The sequence below is a fragment of the Odocoileus virginianus genome, chromosome 9, assembly GCF_023699985.2.
Source record: "Odocoileus virginianus isolate 20LAN1187 ecotype Illinois chromosome 9, Ovbor_1.2, whole genome shotgun sequence".
In the NCBI taxonomy this organism is placed as follows: Eukaryota; Metazoa; Chordata; class Mammalia; order Artiodactyla; family Cervidae; genus Odocoileus; species Odocoileus virginianus.
In genome coordinates this window covers 61,767,005-61,788,087 of record NC_069682.1, presented here as the reverse complement: position 1 = coordinate 61,788,087, position 21,083 = coordinate 61,767,005, and the positions used below count along the sequence as shown (strand labels likewise).

At 55.6% G+C, this 21,083-nt stretch overlaps 1 protein-coding gene across 7 annotated transcripts in view; it reads right to left on the bottom strand.

Annotated features, from left to right (window-relative positions):
- The window catches only part of SRC (SRC proto-oncogene, non-receptor tyrosine kinase), a 55,507-nt gene extending 39,729 nt beyond the window's left edge, over positions 1 to 15,778 (bottom strand). For 4 of the 7 annotated variants that reach the window (XM_070472609.1, XM_020892110.2, XM_070472610.1 and 1 more), the window contains exon 1: positions 15,423 to 15,778. The gene's annotated coding sequence lies outside the window, so the exon portion shown is untranslated. The remainder of the gene's footprint in view (positions 1 to 15,422) is intronic. The other 3 variants (XM_070472611.1, XM_070472613.1, XM_020892112.2) reach the window with 2 other exon arrangements.
- Positions 15,779 to 21,083: the final 5,305 nt, after the last annotated feature.

Here is a 21,083-nt window from a genome sequence, read left to right as displayed (position 1 = left end):
TCCGGGAGATGAAGGACAGGGAAGCCTGGCGTGCTGCAGTCCCTGGGGTCGCAGAGTTGGACACGACTGAGCCTATCAAGTTCTTACAGACCATGTGCACATTTTCCTTATTTGCTCTACTTTTATCTCCCCGACTAGAATGTCAGCTTTGTGAGAGCACAGATTTTTGCCTTGTGGCTTCTTTGCAGAATCTCCCACTTCTAGAACATTGTCTGGCACATAGTGTGTATTAGTCGCTCAGTCAGGTCCGACTCTTTGTGACCCCATGGACTGTAGCCCGCCAGGCTCCTCTGTCCATGGGATTCTCCAGGCAAGAATACTGGAGTGGACTCTGTGGGAGAAGGCAAGGGTGGGATGTTCTGAGAGAATAGCATTGAAACAAGTATACTATCAAGGGTGAAACAGACCACCAGCCCAAGTTGGACGCATGAGACAAGTGCTCAGGGCTGGTGCACTGGGAAGACCCAGAGGGATGGGATGGGGAGGGAGGCGGGAGCGGGGATCGGGATGGGGAACACATGTAAATCCATGGCTGATTCATGTCAGTGTATGGCAAAAACCACTACAATATTGAAAAGTAATTAGCCTCCAACTAATAAAAATAATTGAAAAAAAAAAAGAATACTGGAGTGGGTTGCCATTTCCTCCTCCAGGGGAATCTTCCCAACCTAGGGATCGAACCTGTGTCTCCTGCATTGCAGGCAGATTCTTTAGTATCTGAGCCACCAGGGAAGCCCCCTGGCACCCAGTAAATATTTGTGGGAGGGAGGGGTAGATGGAGGGAGGGATGGAACGAGGGAGGGATGGAACGAGGGATGGAGGGAGGATCAGAGGGAGGGAGGGATGAATGGGTCTTATCCAGGGCCCCCTAAGATAAAGGGATACAGGCCTCCATCCCAGGCTTGCCCAGCCCCACAACCTACGCCTCGACTATAGCGCTCTCCTGCCACTGCCTGGCCTGTGCCCGTGGCTGAGCCTCTGACCTCCCTGGTCACTCGGGACAGCACGCAAGGCTGAGACAGCTCTAGGCCCCGAGCCCCGCCCTGCACGGCTCAGGCACAGACTGGGTACCAGGGATGCTTGCTGCATGAGCCAGGGTGAGTGAAGCGTGAGCCAGGGGCCATCCACCGGCCGGGGCAGCCAGGACATGTCTGGTCCTGTGTTCCCGGTGCGAGCAGTCAGACCTCAAACCGGCTCTGCCAGTGCGGCCGGGGCGGGGTGGGCACTGCAGGCTCAGGCTGGCACGGCGGGCAGATGGAGGGGCGCTGCCTGAGCGGGGACCTACCGGCCCGGGAGGATGACGGTTCAGCAAGTGGATGGTGCTGCTCCCACTAACCCCGGCCCCGTGGAGATGGAACTGTTACAGTCCAGGCAGCTTTTAGGTTTCTTTCTGGACAGGAAGAAGACCCCCTTTCCAGACCCTAGGTCCTGACCTGCTCTGTAAAGGGTGGGGTCCCTTCCTGAATCACCAACAGCCCAAGAGTAAGGACGATTCTTCCTGTGCCCCATGAAACCCAGTTCCAAGCCCTAGGACCTGTCCTCAGCCGGGAAGCCTGAAACGGGGAAGGTGGTGATGTCGGAGCTCAACCAGGCAGCAGGCAAGCTGGTGTAAAGCCCTGCTCCACACCCAGGTGCAGCACAGCTCTCGGCCAATCCGGGCCGGTCCAGACAGTTTCCCCAGCTGGAAAGAGGCGCTGGGCATGGGTTCCAGTGACTTTCTTCCATCCCAACCTGCAGAGTTATCTAGAAGAGGCCACCTTGTCGACTCCAGCCCTCCCCCAGAGCCCACCCCTGCGGTGGACATTGGCCAGAGCCTAGACTTGCACACACGTCCTTACTCCCCACAGAAACAACAATAATAAATATACCTGGTAGTTTCTGAACACTTTACTCTGTGTCGGCACTGTTTCATCTGGTCCTCCCAACAACACTGTGAGGTAGGGACTGTCACTGTGCCCATTTCCCAGCAGAGGAAACTGAGGCCCAGATCACATGGCAAGTTGGTGTCCAGGTCCTCAACCCCACCCCTGAGGTCACACAGGCAGCCTCTCTCTCCAGAAGACAGCTCAAAGTAGGAAAGAAATCTCAGGTACCCCTTGAAATCTATAGCTGGAATTGGAGGAGGTGGGCAGGGTCCATATTTCCAAAATCCATAGGCCTTCCTGAATCCTGAGAGGCCAAGCCCTAACCCTACCCCTACTGTGTAACCCAGGTCATGGGTGTATCACTCTGAGCCTCAGTTTTCTCATCTATAAAATGGGTAGGATCCTGCCAGGTTAGCCTAAGGTACTGCTGCTGCTGCTAAGTCGCTTCAGTCGTGTGTGACTCTGTGCGACCCCATAGACAGCAGCCCACCAGGCTCTGCCGTCCCTGGGATTCTCCAGGCAAGAACACTGGAGTGGGTTGCCATTTCCTTCTCCAAGCCTAAGGTACACCATTGTTTAAAGCCACAGAAGGGAGGAACTTTCCTGGTGGTCTAGCGGTTAAGACTTCAGACTTCCACTGCAGGTGGCATGGGTTCGATCCCTGGTCTGGGAACTAAGATGCCACATGGTATAGCCAAAATGTTTTCAAAACTAAAATAAAATTTAAAAATAAATAAATTTCCTCTTCTAATAAATAAAAATAAATAAAGCTTCAGGAGCCGGAAAACTCAGTCCAGCCCTCAGGACAAGGCAGAGAAGCTGCTTGGCCTCCGTGCCTACAGATGGATCAGGGGGAGAGGAGTAAACAAGAACAGGAAGCCTGGTGGTGTGCGGTGTAGACTCAGCCCCGCATCACCAGCAGCCCAAGAGAGGAAGGATGATTCTTCCTGTGCCTCACAAAACCCAGTTCCAAGCCCTGCCACTCCCACCTCCAAACACAGCCTGAATCCACCTCCTTCACTCCCACCAGAGTCACCCCTCAGGTCAACACCCTAGGCTGGCCAGTTGCCGGCAGAGAGTGTCTCTGAAACGTCTATCTGAACCCATCATTCCTGCTTAACGCCCCTCACAGCCCTCACTCCAAGACGAAAGACTTGGAGTGGGCTTGGGGGGCCTCCAAGGTCCCCCCGTGGACACTGCCCGCCCCACGCCCCTTCTCTCCTGCTCCACCCACACTGGCCACTTCCCCTTTTCCTAAGAACCCAATACACACTTGCCTTGGAGCCTTGGCACTTGCTGTTCCCTCCACCAGCGCCTACTTCCTTCAGGGGCTTTACTCAAACGTCTCCTGCTCAGAGAGGCCAGTCCCAACTACCGGTTTAAACAGCAACACACTCAGCCAATTCCGCTCTCTCTGAGTCTCATTTTAAAAGCCACCTCCTCACAGGAGGCCTCTCTGACCTCCCCCAAGTGAGAACCTTCAACTTCTCCTTCTAGCGGGGACCATAGCTGTGATGACATAACACACTGGATGAGTACATGTCTGAGGAGGAGGACCGGGGCCACTTCTGTCTCACTCACAGCCGAATTCTCTGCAGCGGGTGTAACAGTCACAACAGTTCACAGCTGGGATGCTTGGGGGCCATCCGGTCAGAATGGACACTGGCCAAAGTATAGGGCCTAGCATGGAGTCGGTACTTGGCAATTACTGGATGAATGCACAAATGGATGGATGGAGGGACGATGGATGGATAGAGGGATGGAGGATGGATGGAGGGATAATGGATAGATGATGGATGGATGATACATAGATGGATGAATGGATGGATGATGGAGAGATGGATGGATGGATGGATGGATGAATAAATGAACACACCATAGGCCTGAGACTTACCAGAGATGCCTGGGGCTCTGAGAAGGTGGCCCAGAAAAGGGAAGGGCCCGCCCAAGCTCACCAGCCAGGCCCTGCAGCTGGAGTCTCTGCTCCTGCACAGCCTGACTTTCATTTCCCATCCTCTTGGTCTAAGGAAGCTCGTTCCCCCCAACCCCGGGGAATGGGTGAGGAGGAGGGGCAGATTGCCCCCTGGTTCCCAAAGAGGGGGGCGCTCCCCGGCTCCATCTGTCCCACCACAAAGGGGCTTTGTCCTCAGTGCTGAGAGCCCGGGGCAGACCGGAAGCTGCCCCTCAGCCATCCAGCAGGTCCCAGCACCCCCAGTCAGCTGAGCTAGCAGCTCCAAAGCCGGATCCCAGGGGCTGGCATGGTACTGGGCACAGCCTTCTAAAATCTCATTAATCCTCCCTGGGAGCCCTAGGAGGGAGATTCTAGGATGACCCCCATTTTTACATACGGGAAAATTGAGGCAAAGTCACTTGGCCAAGGTCTCCCAGCCAGCAAAGAGCAAAGCCGGGATTCAGACCCAAGCCCACCTGGCACCAGCATCTCCAGCCCCTGCGCTCAACTTGCCCTGTCTCTGGGTTCAGAAGGGTGGAGGCGCCTTTTTGGAGGTACAAGTGGGCAACCACACCTGGTCCTTCACCCTTAGCAGAAGACCACTGCCCTTTCGAGGTTTACCCAACAAGGGGGGGTGGGGTCGGGCTCTGAACCCGGAACCCTCGCTCCATGCCCAGCCCATGCCCAGGGTGTCTTCGCAATCTGCCGGCCAGGCCCCAACACGTTTCCACCACTTCCTGCCAGGCAGGCGTCCACAGGGAAATGCTGGGCAGGCAGACAGACCAGGGGGCAAGCTTCCCCCACCCCTCACCCGCCGTTCCCCTGTCAATCCCGGACCTGCTATCTGTCTCCCTGGTACCCACCTTCTCTCCAGGCCCATTTGCTCTCAGGGCAGTCCCCAGGGCCACTTCACCAAGGCCACAGTGCCAACGGGACGCCTACCCTCAGTGGGCACTAACCGCAGGGCCAGGCAAACCAGTCCTGCCCATCACCACCACCACCCCCGCCTCTGTGGCTTCTCCTTGCTACCCACGGGCAGTGTGTAGACTCCCCAGGGAGGGACTCCCAGCCCTCCACTGATTGGTACCAGCCACCTGCCAGGAGAAAACTCTGCGGTTCCTCTGAGCTCCAACAAGAGCAGAGCTACTCACACTGTACCTTCAGGCCTTTCACAAGTTCTACCTGCTCCCAGAGAACCATTCCACTCTTCCAGGGATGTCATATGTATCGCTTCCTCCAGGAAGTCTTCCTGACTCACTTCTCCAAGACCCCAGGCCAGCCCCTCCCTTCTGTCCCAGCTAGGGACTCTTGATCCCTATCTTGAACCCCAGCCTCTGTGGGCTGCCTTCACTTGGCAACAGTAGCCCAGTCTGATCCTTCTCTCCACCCTCCCTTCACACCTTCTGCAAGAAGCCGGCCCTGCTCCCAGAAGTCGCAGTCCGAAGCCTTGCCTGACCAACCTCATCACCATCTAACTGCCTTGGATCTGACCTCCCCACTTCCCCAGATCTTTCCTCACCCTGTCTCTCCTTGCTGGCAGGCTCTCACCCTTCTCTTTCCCTCATGAGCTCCTGCTCACACTTTAAGCTTCAGGCCAGGTATCACCTCCTCTGTAAAGTCCTTCTGGCATCCTAACAGCTGCCCCAGTTCATATGGCATCTACCCAGTGGTGGGGCCATGATCAGGGGCTGTGTCTGGCTCCCCGGGGTGTAGGGTGCTCCCAGAGTGCCTCTTTGGGGTCCCCGGCACCCAGCCCAAGGCCCAAATCACACCAGCAGATAGTCCAAAGGCCAGCTGCCAAACCCTGCCTGGAGAACCTACGGGCAGAATCCAGGAGCAACTCCCAGAAGCAGGACTGACTCCTATTTTGCCCACACTGCCCACAGGTCTAAGGTAGGGGTGGAGTGGGGGAGGGGGGCTTTCCACCAACAGCCAACTGGTAACCAAACCCACGTTATTTCTAAAACTAGGGCACAGGAGAGAAATGGGAACAGCAGAATTGTCCCCAAATAGAACGGAGGCTCATCTGGTTCCAGGGCCTCCGGGAACACCTGGCAGGGGTGGGGGTGGGGAGGGCAGGTGGCTGCTCCCAAGGCTGCAAGGGGAGATCTAAAGTTTGGCGGGTGGGGAGGTCAACACCACGGCAGCCGGAGACGGTGCAGACACCCCGCCCACCTCCCGCAGGGTTAGTCCCAATCCAATCCCACTTGCCCTCACCTACCCACCAGGTGCTCCCACTGCCCAGTCTTTGCTCACTTGCATCCTCTGCCCAGAATCTGTTGCTCTGGCTGTTAGTCAGAATGCTGCCCCTCCTTGGCACTGTGGCCACCGAGTGGGCACTTTGTATAAGCCTGACACAGGCGGGCACCTGGGGGGAATGAGCTTATCAAATCTTCCCAACAGTCATATGGGGAAGAGACTCCTGCCCCCATCTCACAGATAAGAAAACTGAGGCTCAAAAAAGAAGCCATTGGCTCAGGACACAGAGCAGGGGAGGCAGGTGGCCCAGATGGAAGGTGGTGGGACCTGGGTGGTGGAAGCCAGAGGACCACCCAGGAGGCCTGGCAGGGCCTGGTTCACCTTCCTAGGTCAGCCCAGCCTTGGGGACTTGGCATAGCTCAGGGCCAGTGAACCCCAGATAGAACAAGAGCCCCTACATCCTTCTGACCTTCCTCTTAGGGTGGTTGAGGACTGAGGAACCACCCTGGGGCAATGTGATACAACTGTCTCCCCTCAAATATGCACAGACACACTGCACAGATGAGAAAACTGAGTCCTACAGGCAGACAGTTTCCCCATCTGGAAAGTGCGATGTGCCCCAGGAACTCTCTGGCTGTGACATTCCTCTATGGATTGACCTGGTGGATACTATTTCCTTTCTCTGAGTCTCAGATTTCCTATTTGGAGACTGGAGCTGTGATTCCTCCCCATGTGTTCTAAGTTGCTTCAATCTTGTCTGACTCTTTGCAACCCTATGGGCCACAGCCCACCAAGTTCCTCTGTCCATGGGATATTCCAGGCAAGAATACTAGAGTAGGTTGCCATGCCCTCTTCCAGGGGATCTTCTTGACCCAGGGATCGAATCCGCATTTCTTACATCTCCGGCATTGGCAGGCGGGTTCTTTACCGCTAGAGCCACCTGGGAAGGGTTGATACAAATAATAAAGTAAAAGCCAACACATATTGAGCATTCCCCACATGCTGGCATTGCTCAGAGCATCATGCATAATCCTCACTTGATCCTTAGAACAAGTCTGTGATACAGATATTGCCATCAGGCCTGTTTTTCAAATGGGGAAACTGAGGCACGGAATGGTGAGCTGACTCACAAAGTCACAGAGCTAGCATGCAGGCAGAGAAGCCTGTGGGGCTGTGGACGGTGGGGGGGCTTTCCAGAGGAGTCTCCTGGCCTTCACGCTGCCCCGAGAGGAACAGTGGGGAGGGGCTGGAGGAGAGGTTAGGGGTCAGCCAGGAGGTAAAGAGGATGGGGCAGGGCAGGCCTGCAGTATTCAGGAGGCCCTGCGTCCGCACCCAAACCACTGTCCTTTTGCTCCTCTGAGCCTCTATTTCCTCTTTGGTAAAATGGGGCCAGAACTGCTGCCTCGCAGGGATGCTGTGGGGACGGGACACGGACATTCATCTGCCTGAGCGAGCACTCAACTCTGTGCTCAGGAAAGAAGCCTCAGGGCCGGGCCGACAGCTCACTGCTCCTCCAGGATCTGGGTTGTATCTGATTCTCTGCTCTGCAGGGGCAGGAAGTGGGGTACAGCCTACCTCTTCTCTAATTCCTACAGGGAACCCTCCGAGCCCTGCCAGCTTTCCAGGCTGTGTGACCTCTGACAAATCATTTCACCTCTCTGAACTTCTGGCTCCTCCTTTTGCTACTAAGTCAAGGCTTTCACAGGGCCCTGAGAGAGGAGTTCCTCCCTGGAAGGATTGAGAGCGTATGCGGGGAGGGCGGCTCAGTTCAGCCTGCCTACGCGGAGAGAGCAGTGCCTGGCATGATCCTGCCTTGAGACCTCCATGTCTTCATCCTGCCAAATGAAGTCTGCTGGGTTTTTTATTTTGGCTGCGAGGCTTATAGGATCTTAATTTCCTGACCAGAGATTGAACTCCTGCAATGGAAGGACAGAGTCCGAACCACTGGATCACCAGGGAATTCCCCAAATGAAAATTATTAGATGGTCTGTCCCCCTCCCAGCCCTGCTGGGGATGATCAAAGGTGATGGTGAAAAGTGCTTGGTAAACCGCAAAGCATGGCACCCTTGGGAGTGATGACGATCACTGTTCTCCCTTAGAGGCAAGAAGAATCCTGTGACTTGCCATCTAAGGTAGAATGTGCTAGAGCCATGAGAGAAGACAGAGAATGGGGGCGGGGGAACAGAGGAGCTTGGAAAGTGTAGACTTGGGTTAGGGCAGAGGGTGGTCAGCCAGAACTTTCCAGAGGCAGAGACATCTCAGCCACATGGAGATGGCGGGAGAGGGCGGGAACGCTTGGCAGTAGGACCCGCAGAGTCAAAGCCTGGACGCTGGACTGCCTGGGGCCGGCAGGAAGACAGACGATGGTTGAGAAAGGCTAACGGGTCACCTGAGTGAAAGAGGAAACTGGGAGGCGACAGGGCGGAGCAGAGGGAAGAGCGCGGTCCAGACTGCCACGTCCAGGAGCCCTTGCTGTGGGCCCTGGGCCCCTCCAGCCTCTCTCAGCCTCAGCTGTGCCTCCCCCAAAACACAAGAGCGGTGATGGTCCCTGACCCCAGGCCCAGCGGGCAAAGATGCAAAGCACGCAGTGCTCAAGTAGCAGCCACTTTTGGAGAAATGGACCCATTCAGTAAGGGAGTCCTTGAATACCAGGGCTCAGGACACTCAAAGGCCTTCACAAGCCACAGGAGGGCAGGTGCTGAGGCGGGGGGTGGGCTCAGGGAGGCTGGAGGATGCTGGCGGCTTCCAGTTGGTCCGGCCACCAAACCCGTCTGTCTATAGTTAACCTCCCCGCCCCCATCCCCGCCCCAGTGGACAAGCCTGGACACGGGCGTCCAGTCTCAGGCCTCAGGGTTCCTGGATCCGCCAGCCTGCAGAGACCCAGAATTCCTGCCTCATCACGGAATTACCTTCACAATCACAGGCACTCAGAACCGTAAGCAGGGACTGCATGCGGGCCCTGCGCCAGAGCAGACAGACATTGGCTCACCTGACCCTCACACCACCTGCTCAAAGCTGCATTGGCCCTGCCACCCCCACTTCAGAGATGGGGAGACTCATGCTCAGAGCCATCATTTCCCCGCAATTACACACGGTAAACTAGGGGCACAGCCAGGACTTGCACCCAGAACCCATTCGCTCCAAAACTCTGAGTGGAAGTAGCATCCACAGAACACCCATGCTATGCTGATCCTGGGAGCTGGGAGATCCCTGCAAGTCCCAGGATTCAAGATCTGAGTGGAGATCCACCAGCCAGAGCTGGAAGCTCAGGGAGGCACGATCACCTGTCAGCCCAGCCACACATCCATGCTATCCCCAGGGCAAGACTTCAGATAAGTTGAGCTCACTCAGTGGGACTCAGACACTACACATCAACCAGAAGTCAAAAACCTGGGCTCACACTCTGACGGGTGATTGTGGCTCCAGCTCTGAGACTCTCTGAGCCTCAGTTTCCTCTTCTGTGTAATAGAAACAAAAATTCCTCCCACCCCCGGATGACACAAAGGATGGAATGAGTCACCTTGCTGTGACCTGGACATTGACATCAGATAGAGTAAAAGTCAAGACCGAGAATTTGAATAAAGCAGCCGGAAAGAGGAGTTCCCCAGGTGGTTCAGTGGTAAAGAATCTGCTGCCAATGCAGGAGACATGGGTTTGATCCCTGGGTTGGGAAGATCCCCTGGAGAAGGAAATGGCCACCCACTCCAGTATTTTTGCCTGAAGAATTCCACGGACAGAGGAGCCTGGCGGACTACAGTCTGTAGGGTCACAAAGAGTCGGACACAACTGAGCGACTAAACGACAAAACAAGACAGAGAGAAGATAAGCAGACCCTGAGAGAGTAGACCAAGCTTCCGGATGCCACTCCAACCCCAATTTCCATCCCCTAGCAGCAGGAGTCCGCCTGCACCTGCCTCACAAGCCAGCAGGTCTGAGGGCCCCAAAGACCCCCGCCCCCCCCCCCCCCCCACCTCTCAACAGCCCCCAGCCCCGCTGACATCCCCAGGCCCAGCCAGCATCAATAAGGACACAGCCGGGGCCAGGCCCTGGAGAATCCCGGCTAGGATCCCTGTCTCAGAACCTCAGGAGGGAAGAGCCCTCACCAGACAGATGAGGAACCTGAGGAACGGATCACAAAGAGACTTGGACAAGATCACTGGGCTACTTCTCCTCTCTGGCTTCTCATTTTATTCTGGAACTTTGCTGGACAGTTTCAAAAGGAGGAGAGGAACTGAGGCCCAGGTTGGAGGGGAAGTCACTTGCTCAAGGTCTTGCAGCAAGGAGCGGGGAAATTGGGGTTCTGACTTCCAGCTCTGGGCTCTTCCCCAAGCATCTACTCCTTGACTCAGCTTCCCCAACCCCTGCATTGTATTGTGGGGCTGTATTTTGAACAAGCTGGCTGGGTGGGGAGAGCCCTGGATGAAGATAGATGTGCATTTTTCACCCTGCTTGAATACTATGTCCTGGGTCTTTCTGGCCTCAATTCCCCAATCTGTGAAAAGAGAAGCTCAGAATAGATCAGGAATGACAAACTCATGGCACATACACAGTGATATCTAACGTTACTAATCTATCACAACACTCTTTCCCATGAAGCCTCAGACTGGGCCTCAGCATGTTTTTTAACAGAGCAGTCCAGGTCTGGGGGATCTGAGATCTAGGGCCATTCCTAGATTGGGTAACATCTGAGTCCTCCCCAAGGGAGGGGAGGGCTTCACAGGTGGAGCTAGTGGCAAAGAACCCACCTGTCTGTGCAGGAGACATAAAAGACTCGGGTTCGATCCCTGGGTCAGGAAGATCCCCTGGATGAGGGCATGGCAACCCACTCCAGTATTCTTGCCTGGAGAATCCCATGGACAGAGGAGCCTGGCAGGTTACAGCCATAGGGTTGCAAAGACTCAGACACGACTAAAGTGAGTTTAGCATGCACGTAAAGGAGGAGAAGGGAGAAATACGTAACATTTACTGGACATCCAGTAGTTTCAACTGCTGGGAGACATTTGTTGATTTAATCCTAAGGAGGGAGGTGTGCACAAGCTGAGGTTCAGAGAGGCTGAGTGATCTGCCTTTGGACAAACAGCTGGGAACGGGGCCTTGAACACAGGGGAGGTTCCTCCAGGGTCACCCTCCTCAGAAATAGAGATGCAGAGCCAGCCACCAGGTGAGAGCCTAGGTTATGGCCTCACCTCATCCTCCTTTTGGCCCTACTAAGTGCAAACCCCATGCCCATTTTACAGCTTCAGAAACTGAGTCACAGGAAGTGGGTGTTAGCTGCCAGAAAACGATGGACTCAACCATGTGTCTAGCTGTTCCCGCCCCTATTCATCCAGCTAATGTGTGCTAAACACTTTATTTCAGTCCCCTTGGGACACCCCAGGATCCATGACTCATACCATTCCACTTCATAGATGAGGAAATTGAGGTGCCCCCAAAGGAAGTGGCCCCCAACCCTCGAGGGGCTCAAGTGGAGACCAGAGTGGTTTACCAGGGAGATAAGTGGGGGGGAGCAGCGGAGGGGAAGGGCTGGGGGAACCCAAGAGAGATAGAGGCCGAGTGGCCACACAGCTGAGGCAGGAAATGAGGCTCTGGTCAAAAGGCCCAGGGCAGGGGGCGAAGGCCTCTGAAGGGTCTCTTAGGCCTACAGAGGCACGGGAGGCCCTGCCCTGGACTAGGAGCCCAGAGCCCCAAGCCCAGGTTCAGTCCTGTCACTTGGCAACTGGGAGACCCTACCAAGTGCCTTCCCCCTCCAGGTCTCAGTATTCACAGGTGGAAAATGGGCTAATATCACTGAAGGCAAGCTTTCCAAAAGTTGGGACAGGCTGGACCCACAGAGCTCTCCCCAACTCAGCCTCCTCATACAGACAGGGCAAGGCAGGACTCTGGTCACCCAGTGTACAGATGGCCTTGACCACCAACATCCTTTCTGAGGTCAGCACCTTCAGAATTAGTGAGCTCATCCCCTCGAAGCCTTCATGGGACAGCTGGGGAGGGGTCAACTCATCGGGGCAACTGACCCGCCCAGTGTTCACACCGCACAAGGCAGGTCCCACTCCCCTGAGCACCTGCTGGTTCCAGGCACTAGGCTTACAGCCCTCCTTGAACCCTCAACCCATAGGGAGATATTTATTCTTCCCATTTTCAAGACAAGGAAGATAAGTCTCAGAAAGATAGGATGAATGAGCCAAGGACACGTGGCAAGCAGGCACGGTCAGAACTTGAATGCAGGCCTGTCCGACTCCTGAGTCCTTACTGTACCTTAGTCTCCATTTGCCCAGCCGACCCCTTCCTGCTCCCAGCCTCCAGCCACTCTGCGCGGCACTGCCCCTACCCCTGGCTCTCAACCTCTCCTGTTTTCCTGCTACTGAACTCCTACTCTACTTTCAAAGCCCAGCCTCCAATGCCTCCTCCTCTTGACACCTGATCTAGGCCCCCACAGAATACATGGAGTCCAGCCCACATATTTACTTCTCCCAGCTGACCTGGTCAGCTCTGAACCCCCTGGTCTCCAAGACGGAGCTGTTTTCACAGGGGACACCAATCAGCACCTTGTGTGAAAACGGAGGCCAAACTCCTTCCCAAGGCCCATGTGGCCCCACAAGGCCCAGCCCGGCTGATAACATCCCCTCATTTCACCTCTCACCTGCTCGCCTTAATTTTCTGTGCTCCAGACTCACAGGCTTTCCCATTGTTTCTCCAGAATAGCATACATTCCCTGCCTCAGGGCCTTTGCACATGAGTTCCCTCTGCCTGGTAAGCCCTATCCCCAGCTCCGTGCCTGGTGGACTCCTCCATGCTTCTTTCACGACTCTTCTGCACCCCACACCTCTCTCTCTGAACCCTTATCACATCTGTGATTATATATTCATTTACTTGGTAACTTGTTTGCTATTATACTTGGCTCACCCTCTACACTTACATTTCTGGGCAGCCAGGACTGTTCACAATTCCCCAGCAAGGACCCACCCATGCTGACCACTCCCACACACGTCCCAGAGCCTCCCCCAGGGGCCCTGGGACATGTCTGAGCTGAAAGGAAGAAAGAGAACTGTGTCCCCTTCTTGTTGAGGAAAATGCTGCCCCCCCAACCCCTGGTCACCACCTCCTGGAAGCCTCCCAAGGTCTCCTACAGCTTCCACTGCTAACACATCACACACTGCTCAGCTCAAGATCAAAGCTCCTAGAACATCATAGGTACTCAATACAGGGCCATGGATGCTTGTATCTCGGCCGGTTTGGGAAAACGGGGTCAGTTGAGGTTCAGGGAATGGGTGGTTGGTCACAGGCCACTGAACCATCTCCTTCCTGGCTCCTGGGGTTTGAAAGAGCCAGACAACCTCCCCCCATCCACCACCCCGCCACTCCCAGGTCACAATCAGGGTAGAAGCCAAAGCAGGAACTAGCTATGAGCTGGGGATTCTTCACGCCCGGGAAGAGGCTAGGGGAGAGGAGAAAGCCAGGAGGCCTTCCTGGAAGAGGTGGGCCTTAAATGAAGCCTGAAAGAGCAAAAGCAGACAAGCAGCTTAGAGGAGAGGGCACTCCCGGCGGGGACACCTTCATGAGCAAAGGCCCAGGGGTCACACATGAGGGCCCAGGCAGGCAGTCAGCTGAGAGAGGTGACACATTGTAAATCATTTCCTTGGGTGGAAAGACCACATCACCACGGCACACCACCTCACCCAAAGGGCCTCGTGGCTTCCACACAATCACTCATCGGAGTCTTTTCCAACAGTGTCGTGTGCCTGGTCCCATACTGAGAAACACCCATTCCTCCATCACTGGAAGGGAACAAGGGCAGCCAGACTGGAGGACTCTGAGCTCTAGGCTCTCATTCCAGCTTCAAACTGTGTGGCTCGGTCAAGTCACTTCCGCTCTCAGAGCCTCAGTCTCTTCCCCAGAAAAAAGGGGATACACAAAAGTCCCCACCTCCTAGGAGGTCCTCGGTAGATGTTAGCAGCTATCATTCTCATGGGCCCATTTTATACTGAACAAAACTGAAGCCAGAAGGAGAAGCAAGTTGTCTCAAGTGCTGGGCAGCAAGACTGCACTGAAGATGGTTCCTCCTCAAGGGGTTAGGAGGTGGCTTTGCGGACATGAATCCACCCTCTTCAGGGATAAGCCCCACAAGAGCCAGCCATCTCATCTCATGCCCATCTGTTCAGGCCATTCATCCAGTACCGTGCTCATTTATTGAACACCTACTACATGCCAAGGCCCTACCTGCAGAAGTGCCTACCGGTTTCCCCTGGGGATACCCACCGCACACAAGCGGACTCAGAAGGGCGGTCCTTTGGCCCAGGTAACCCAGTGTGACCAGAAGCCTAGGTCTTGTCTCTCCAGCCAGAAAGCCAAGATAAGGGTCAGCAATAGCATCAACCTGCTCCATTCTTGAAATCAAGTCTGATCTCAGCTGACTGAAGCCAGGCCTGGAGTCACCCCAGGTGATCCAGAGACCACTGCCCCAGCTGGACAGTGTCCCTGAAGCCGGGGACGCCTCACCCCGGGCCACACCGGCTCTGTCCACTCTCAAGTCTGCCTGAAGGCCCCAGAGGTTGAACTGCTACCCCACAGGTGGGCCCCTTCTGTTCACCCAGTCCTTCCACCAGCCCAGCCAGGCTCACAGCTGGACCTGATGAGGGCTAGCAGCTCAGAGAGGGCAGGCAGTTGCTTGAGGAAGCACAGCAGGGCAAGAAAGTGGTGGCCCCCATTGGGACTCAAACCCACCACCAACCCCAGCCCAGGCAGGCAGATGGACCAGCCTGGTGGCGAAATCTTAAACTTTTGCCAACTTCTGAGAAGACAAGAGGTAGGGCCTGCCCAGAGACGAGCCTGGGGGCTGTGGGCAGCTGGGACCAAACACAGTTTGGCCCAGTCCTTTCCAGGCCAGCAGCACCAGGCCCTACCCAAGGCCCCACGAGGACAAGGAGATCCTGGTGTCCTGGACCAGCATCCCCTGCCCGGCGCCCCCCAGGCCCACCCTGCCGGCCCCTCTCCACCTTCCATCCCAGGCTGGGGGCGCCAGGCTGGGTAGCGGCGGCCAGAGGCGGCGCCGACTGGTTCAGATTTCAGATTTGGCCTAGACCTGGCCTGGGGGCTCAGGCCCGGCTCGCTGCTCTCAGGGGGCCCGCAGAAGGAGGGTGAGCGGGAGGGGGGATCCTCGCGCGGACAAGACCCCTACGCCCCCCACCCAGCCCCCTCCCCCCCGCGGCATCACAACAAAAGGCCGCGCCAGACAAGTCCGGGTGCGCCCGCCCTGCGCTCTGGGATCGCCGCTTGGCTCGAGGGGTGAGGGTTGGAGGGGGGCAGGAGCCCCCGCGGCCCAGCGATCGGACACCAGGGTGGTCCCCGGCCGGCGGGCTCCCTCACGCGGGCCGGGAGCCGGGGCCGGCGGAGGGGCGGGGGGCGCTCACCTGGACCGGCGGGCAGGCGGACGCACCGGACAGACAGACGCACCTGAGGACGGACCGCCGGACGGCCAGGGGTTCGGGCACACGGCGGCCTGGCCGCTCCGGCTCCCGGGCCGGAATGGATTCCGGGCCGGGAGAGACAGATCGAGAGAGAAAGGGAGGCGGAGGAGGAGGAGGAGGCGGCGGCCCGGGGAGGGGAAGAGGAGGGAGGGAGCGCGCGAGCAGGGAGGAGGGGCCCGGCAGGCCGCCGGGAGCGGGAGGAAGGAGGAAGCGTGCCGGGACCGGTCCCCGCCGGTGACCTGGGAGAGTCCCGCGCGCGGCCGCCCCACGCCCGGGGTCCCGGCGGCCAGGGAATGGAAGGGCGGGGGCACCGGGCACGGAAGCCCCGCCCCCCACCCCGCCCTGAGAGTGCTCCCTACCCACGGGGCACCCACCCATCAGCTCTCAAGCCAAAATGCCCTCCCCGACTCCTCCCAACCCATCCATCAACTGACCCCAAATCTACCTCTCATGAAATTATTACTAATAATCAGTAGCAGCAGCACTGATGGAGCACTCATTGCTTACTAGGTGCCACGCTAAGCTGTTCAGGTCAACTTTAGGATCTATTTCTACCAACCAAGTGGACTGGGCATGCCAATGATCACCCCCATTTTACAGATGAAGAAACTGAGGCACAGAGAAGGGACTCACCTAACAAGAACCAGGTCTTGGACCCTGGCCTTGACCTGAATTTCCCAAACTGGGGACTGAGGCAGGCAGGACAGTGTGGTAAGGAGCAACAATTTTATCTTAATAGATATGCATTCATTTTAATGTGCATCAGAAGAAAAAAAAAAAAAGTAACTAAGAAGCCAGTAAGTTCCAGATTAGGAACTCACAAGGGGCTTCCAGTAAGACTCTTAGTGAAGTAAAGTGAAGTCGCTCAGTCGTGTCCAACTCTTTGCAACCCTGTGGACTGTAGCCTACCAGGCCCCTCTGTCCATGGGATTCTCCAGGCAAGAATATTGGAGTGGGTTGCCATAGCCCCTTAGGAGAGGCCAAAGCGGGTATTTAGTGGCAATTATACTCAGTGGTAAAGAACCTGCCTGAAAGTGCAAGAGATGTGGGTTCGATCCCTGGCTCGGGAAGATCCCCTGGAGAAGGGAATGGCAAACCACTCCAGTATTCTTGCCTGGAAAATTCCATGAACAGAGGAGCCTGGTGGCAGGTTTCAGTCCATGGGATCACAAAGAGTCAAACACAACTGAGCACATGTGCTAGTCCCGCCCTTGGCTTTTCACAGGTCCTCCTGGGATTACTGGGGCTTCCCTGGTCGCTCAGAGGTTAAAGTGTCTGCCTCCAATGCGGGAGACCCGGGTTCGATCCTTGGGTTGGGAAGATCCCTTGGAGAAGGAAATAGTAACCCACTCCAGTATTCTTGCTTGGAGAATCCCATGGACGGAGGAGCCTGGTAGGCTACAGTCCACGGGGTCGCAAAGAGTTGGACACGACTGACCAACTTCACTTTCTTTTCTTTCACTTTCCTGGGATTACTGCACAGGGGAAGGTGGGCCTGAATCCAGCTTTAAATGCCACCATCTGCCTCTGTTTTCCTTCTCTGAAAGTTTTCCCATTTCACAGATGGGAAAGTAAAGCCCAGTACAGGTCAAGTGGTAGAAGCCTGGACTTCTCCTGAGAGGAGCAGGGAGGGAAACTCTAGACTATGGGAGGCAAGGGCCTCAGGGTACAATACAGTATCCGGGAGACCGAGAGTGAGCAAGGCCTGAAGCCAGACTGATCTGGGTTCAAATCTAGACTGGTTGCCTAGCTGCTCTACCTTCTACGAGTCCATCACCTTCCCTAGCCCAGGTCCCCTCGCCCATGAAACAGGAGCAAACATGTCTACAGATGACTTCCGGGAAGGTTCAAACTGACAAGAGTGAGGGTGGCTGAGGTTGTGCTCAACAAAGGTAAAGTGCTCATGGTTGGTAAACTGAGGCCAAAAGGGGACGGGGCTCCTTGAAGTACCACAGCAAGCTAGCAACAGAGCCAGCGCCAGAAGCCAACCCGGGCTGGTGAAATGGCTGCAGATATTTGCAAGGCTGGCTTAAAGATTAACCACAGCTTCCTAGGATATACTGGGCGGGGCCCTAGCTGGAGGAGCAGGTTTCTCAGCCCTCATTCACTCCTCAGACAGGCCTGCAGGCCTTTGCTCGGGGGCCTGGGCTGAGGGTGGGAAGTTCATCCAGTCGTGTGCTGAAGCTGGCTCTTCTCTCGTGCAGGAGCAGATTGGGTTCGTCTCTTCCCAACTCCACATTCAGTGATATCATGTTGGTAGCTTGACGTCAGCAGAAGTGGAAGTTTTAACACTGCAGAAACCAGCAGACACGACAAATCAAGGCTTTTTTTTTTTTTTTTTTTTAATTCCAGAGAGCTAGTTGTTAAATATTTACCAGCCCATCACTAGATTCATCCCCAGGAGTTCAGTCGAAAGTTCTGGGCCGCTTCTAAAGCTTGGATGACAAGAGTGCTTAAAAGCATAGACTTTGGACCCACAGACCTCGGTTCAAGTCCTGTCTCTGCCACTTCATGGTAACTTGAGGGGAGCAGAGTTTCTCTGAGCCTCAGTATGCCAACCTCCAAAAGGAGCCAAAGAGAGTGCTCCCCTCAGAAGACTAACGTGAACGTGAAATGAAGCAATGTCCCCTCAGTTTGTCTCAGCCCTTTTCACACCCTACCGCTGTCTTGAAGGAGGGGGGCAGCTGGGACACCTCTTGGCTCTGAGAGCACATATGTGGCCTTCCACCTGGAGCCACCAGTGGCTCGGCTCAGCCGCTGAGGTTCTCAGGAGGTCTTTCAGGAGGATGTGGCCAGCACGGTGGTTTCATGATTGAGCGTTGGAAGAGTTCGTTACTTTCAACCACCCCTCTGGGTCTTCACTCAGGCTGTAACCCCCACCAGGAATGCTCGCCCTACCTCTCTAGCTTCCCGACCCTCCCTGTCCATCACGGTCCTAAGTAAGTGTGGCCTCCTCCAGGATAAGTTTCCTGACAATCCTCTGCTGGAGGCACACCCCAAGCCATTTGGGAGTGTCTGTCCCCACCCAGAGGGCAGGGACTCTGGCCTGTTCCCTGGCACAGAGTAGGCACTGCCAAGTGACGCGCTCTGGCCAAGAGAGCGCTGGGGTTAGGAATATACATACAAGAGTTCTAACTCTTTCATTCATTGACTATGTGATCCTGCCCTCTCTGAGCCTCAATTTACTCATCAATAAATTGGGAGCAATAACTTTACCAGGATTATGCAGGTGCAAGAGTTGCTTGCTGGTCTAGCCTGGGGAACCGGTAAGTGACTCTTTGTATATTACTTTGCTTAAAAGATTGTTAGTAAAACAGCAGCTCATTGCTTCATACCTGCCAATCATTCATCTTTGTCCATGGACGGCAAACACTGGTCACCGGTAATATGCCCACCCCCGTGCCAGGCCTGGAATGCCAAGAGGGATAATTTCCCAACCCCACGCACCCAGCAGATGACAGATGTTATTGATGTCAACACTGTGGAGATGGTGAGCACCAGCTGTATACAGTTCTCTTGTCTCTGGAAACCCTCCTCTCTTTTCCTCCCCCCAACCTGGGTCAAAGCCACAGCCGAGGGCAGGATGGAGCATGTGGGGTGAGGCCTGGCTCCTCACAGCTGGCAGCAGACCTGTGGCGAGAGTTTTCCCATGCCACGGGATCAGGGCACTGCCTGCACCTCCCCCAGGCTATTCGCCTCACCCACCCTGAGCCCAGCACATCCTTGGAAAGCCACTGGGAAGCTGACCCATCCCAGGCACTGGGTGGGAAATTCCAGACCCGCCCTCTCATTCCCTAGATAGTCTGCTGAGAACCAGGCTCAGGGCTACAGAACAAGGTGGAAAAGAAGACAGACTCTGGCCTGAGGCTGTGAAATGGGTTTGGCACCTCTCATGGCACAATTTACAGTTTACACAGAGATGTCCAGTGCATCAGCCTTGCCAACTGCTCGGGCCTCGCTTAGGAAGCCTCAGTCAGTTCAGTTCAGTTCAGTCGCTCAGTTGAATCTGACTCTTTGCAACCACACGGACTGCAGCACGCCAGGCCTCCCTGTCCATTACCAATTGCCAGAGTTTACTCAAACTCATGTCCATTGAGTCGGTGATGCCACCCAATCACCTCATCCTCTGTGGTCCCCTTCGCCTCCTGTCTTCAGTCTTTCCCAGCATCAGGGTCTTTCCCGGTGAGTCAGTTCTTAGCATGAGGTGGCCAAAGTATTGGAGTTTCAGCTTCAGCATCAGTCCTTCCAATGAATATTCAGGACTGATTTCCTTTAGGATGGACTGGTTGGATCTTCTTGCAGTCCAAGGGACTCTCAAGAGTTTCCTCCAACACCACAGTTCAAAAGCATCAATTCTTCGGTGCTCGGCTTTCTTTAGAGTCCAACTCTCACATCCATACCTGACCACTGGAAAAACCATAGCTTTGACTATGGGAAGCCTGCCTCCCTGTTATCACAGCAGCTTGTTCCACCCTGAAGCGTCTGCTCTGGTCTGTCTGCCTAGAATGCCCTCTACCCACCAGCCCCTGGCTAAGCCTCACTCTTCTTTCCTCTGGTCAGTCAATATTTACCAAGCGTCTACTATGTGCTAGGATCTGTGCTCTGTGCATTCACCTCTGGGATTCAGTAGTGAACAAGCCAGGTCTGGTCTCTGCCTTGGAGATGCTCACAGTCTGGAGGAGCAGGGAAGAGTGACAGTGTGGTGCTTGGCACAGTGATGAGCAAGCACTGGGGGCTGGAGGGAAGGGGCTCTGACTCTGCATGTGTGATGGAGTCTGGGTGAAGGAAGGAGGTTGTCTATGGAGAATATAGAAGCCGGAGGAAGTAGTTGCAGGTGAAAGACGGGCAGATAATGCATTCCTGGCAGAGGGACCAGCATGAGCAAAGACACAGAGGCTGAAAACCCTGTTTGGAAGCAGGAGCAGGCGGTGCTGAAGGAGCCTAGTGTAATGAGCAGTGGGTGCCTGGGCTGGGGGAAGGGAGGTGGGAAGGGAGGCTGGGGGGAGCCCTAAAGATGCTTGAATGTCAGGCTTGGCTTCTGTCCTGGAGGCAACAGGGACCCATGGAGGGTTGGTTGGTGGAGAGGTGCTGTCCCTGGGCGGGGGGCAGATGGAGGGTGGGAGGAGCAGTATGGGAGCCTCTGGGCTGATGGCAACTACAGCTGAGGACCAGCAGAGGTGGGACCCCTGGCTTACAGGGTGTGTAACCTGTATTCCAGGGAGTGAGGCCAAACTGGCCCAAAGGCCTAAGACCCAGGACACCAGGGACGTGCCCGCAATCCCATGAGAGCCGGAAGGAGCTGGGAGCAAGTGAGCGTATGTGTCCTCAGAGGCCGGCCTCTGGAGGGGTGGTCAGCAACACAAGGCTCTTGCAGCATCCGCCCACCTCCGGGGAGGGATGGAGACAGTGGGCACTTGAGCAGATAAAGCCCAAACGAAGACCTACAAGTGACGGCGCTGACCTCTGAATGCCACCCCGCACACTTAGAATCCTTGCAGCCCACCTTCTGGGTGTGTACGATCACTTCACAGATGGAAATGTGTGATTCCAATTTCTATTCTCGGCCTGTAGTCTGGAGACAGAACAGAGGCTGCCCGTGTGAAA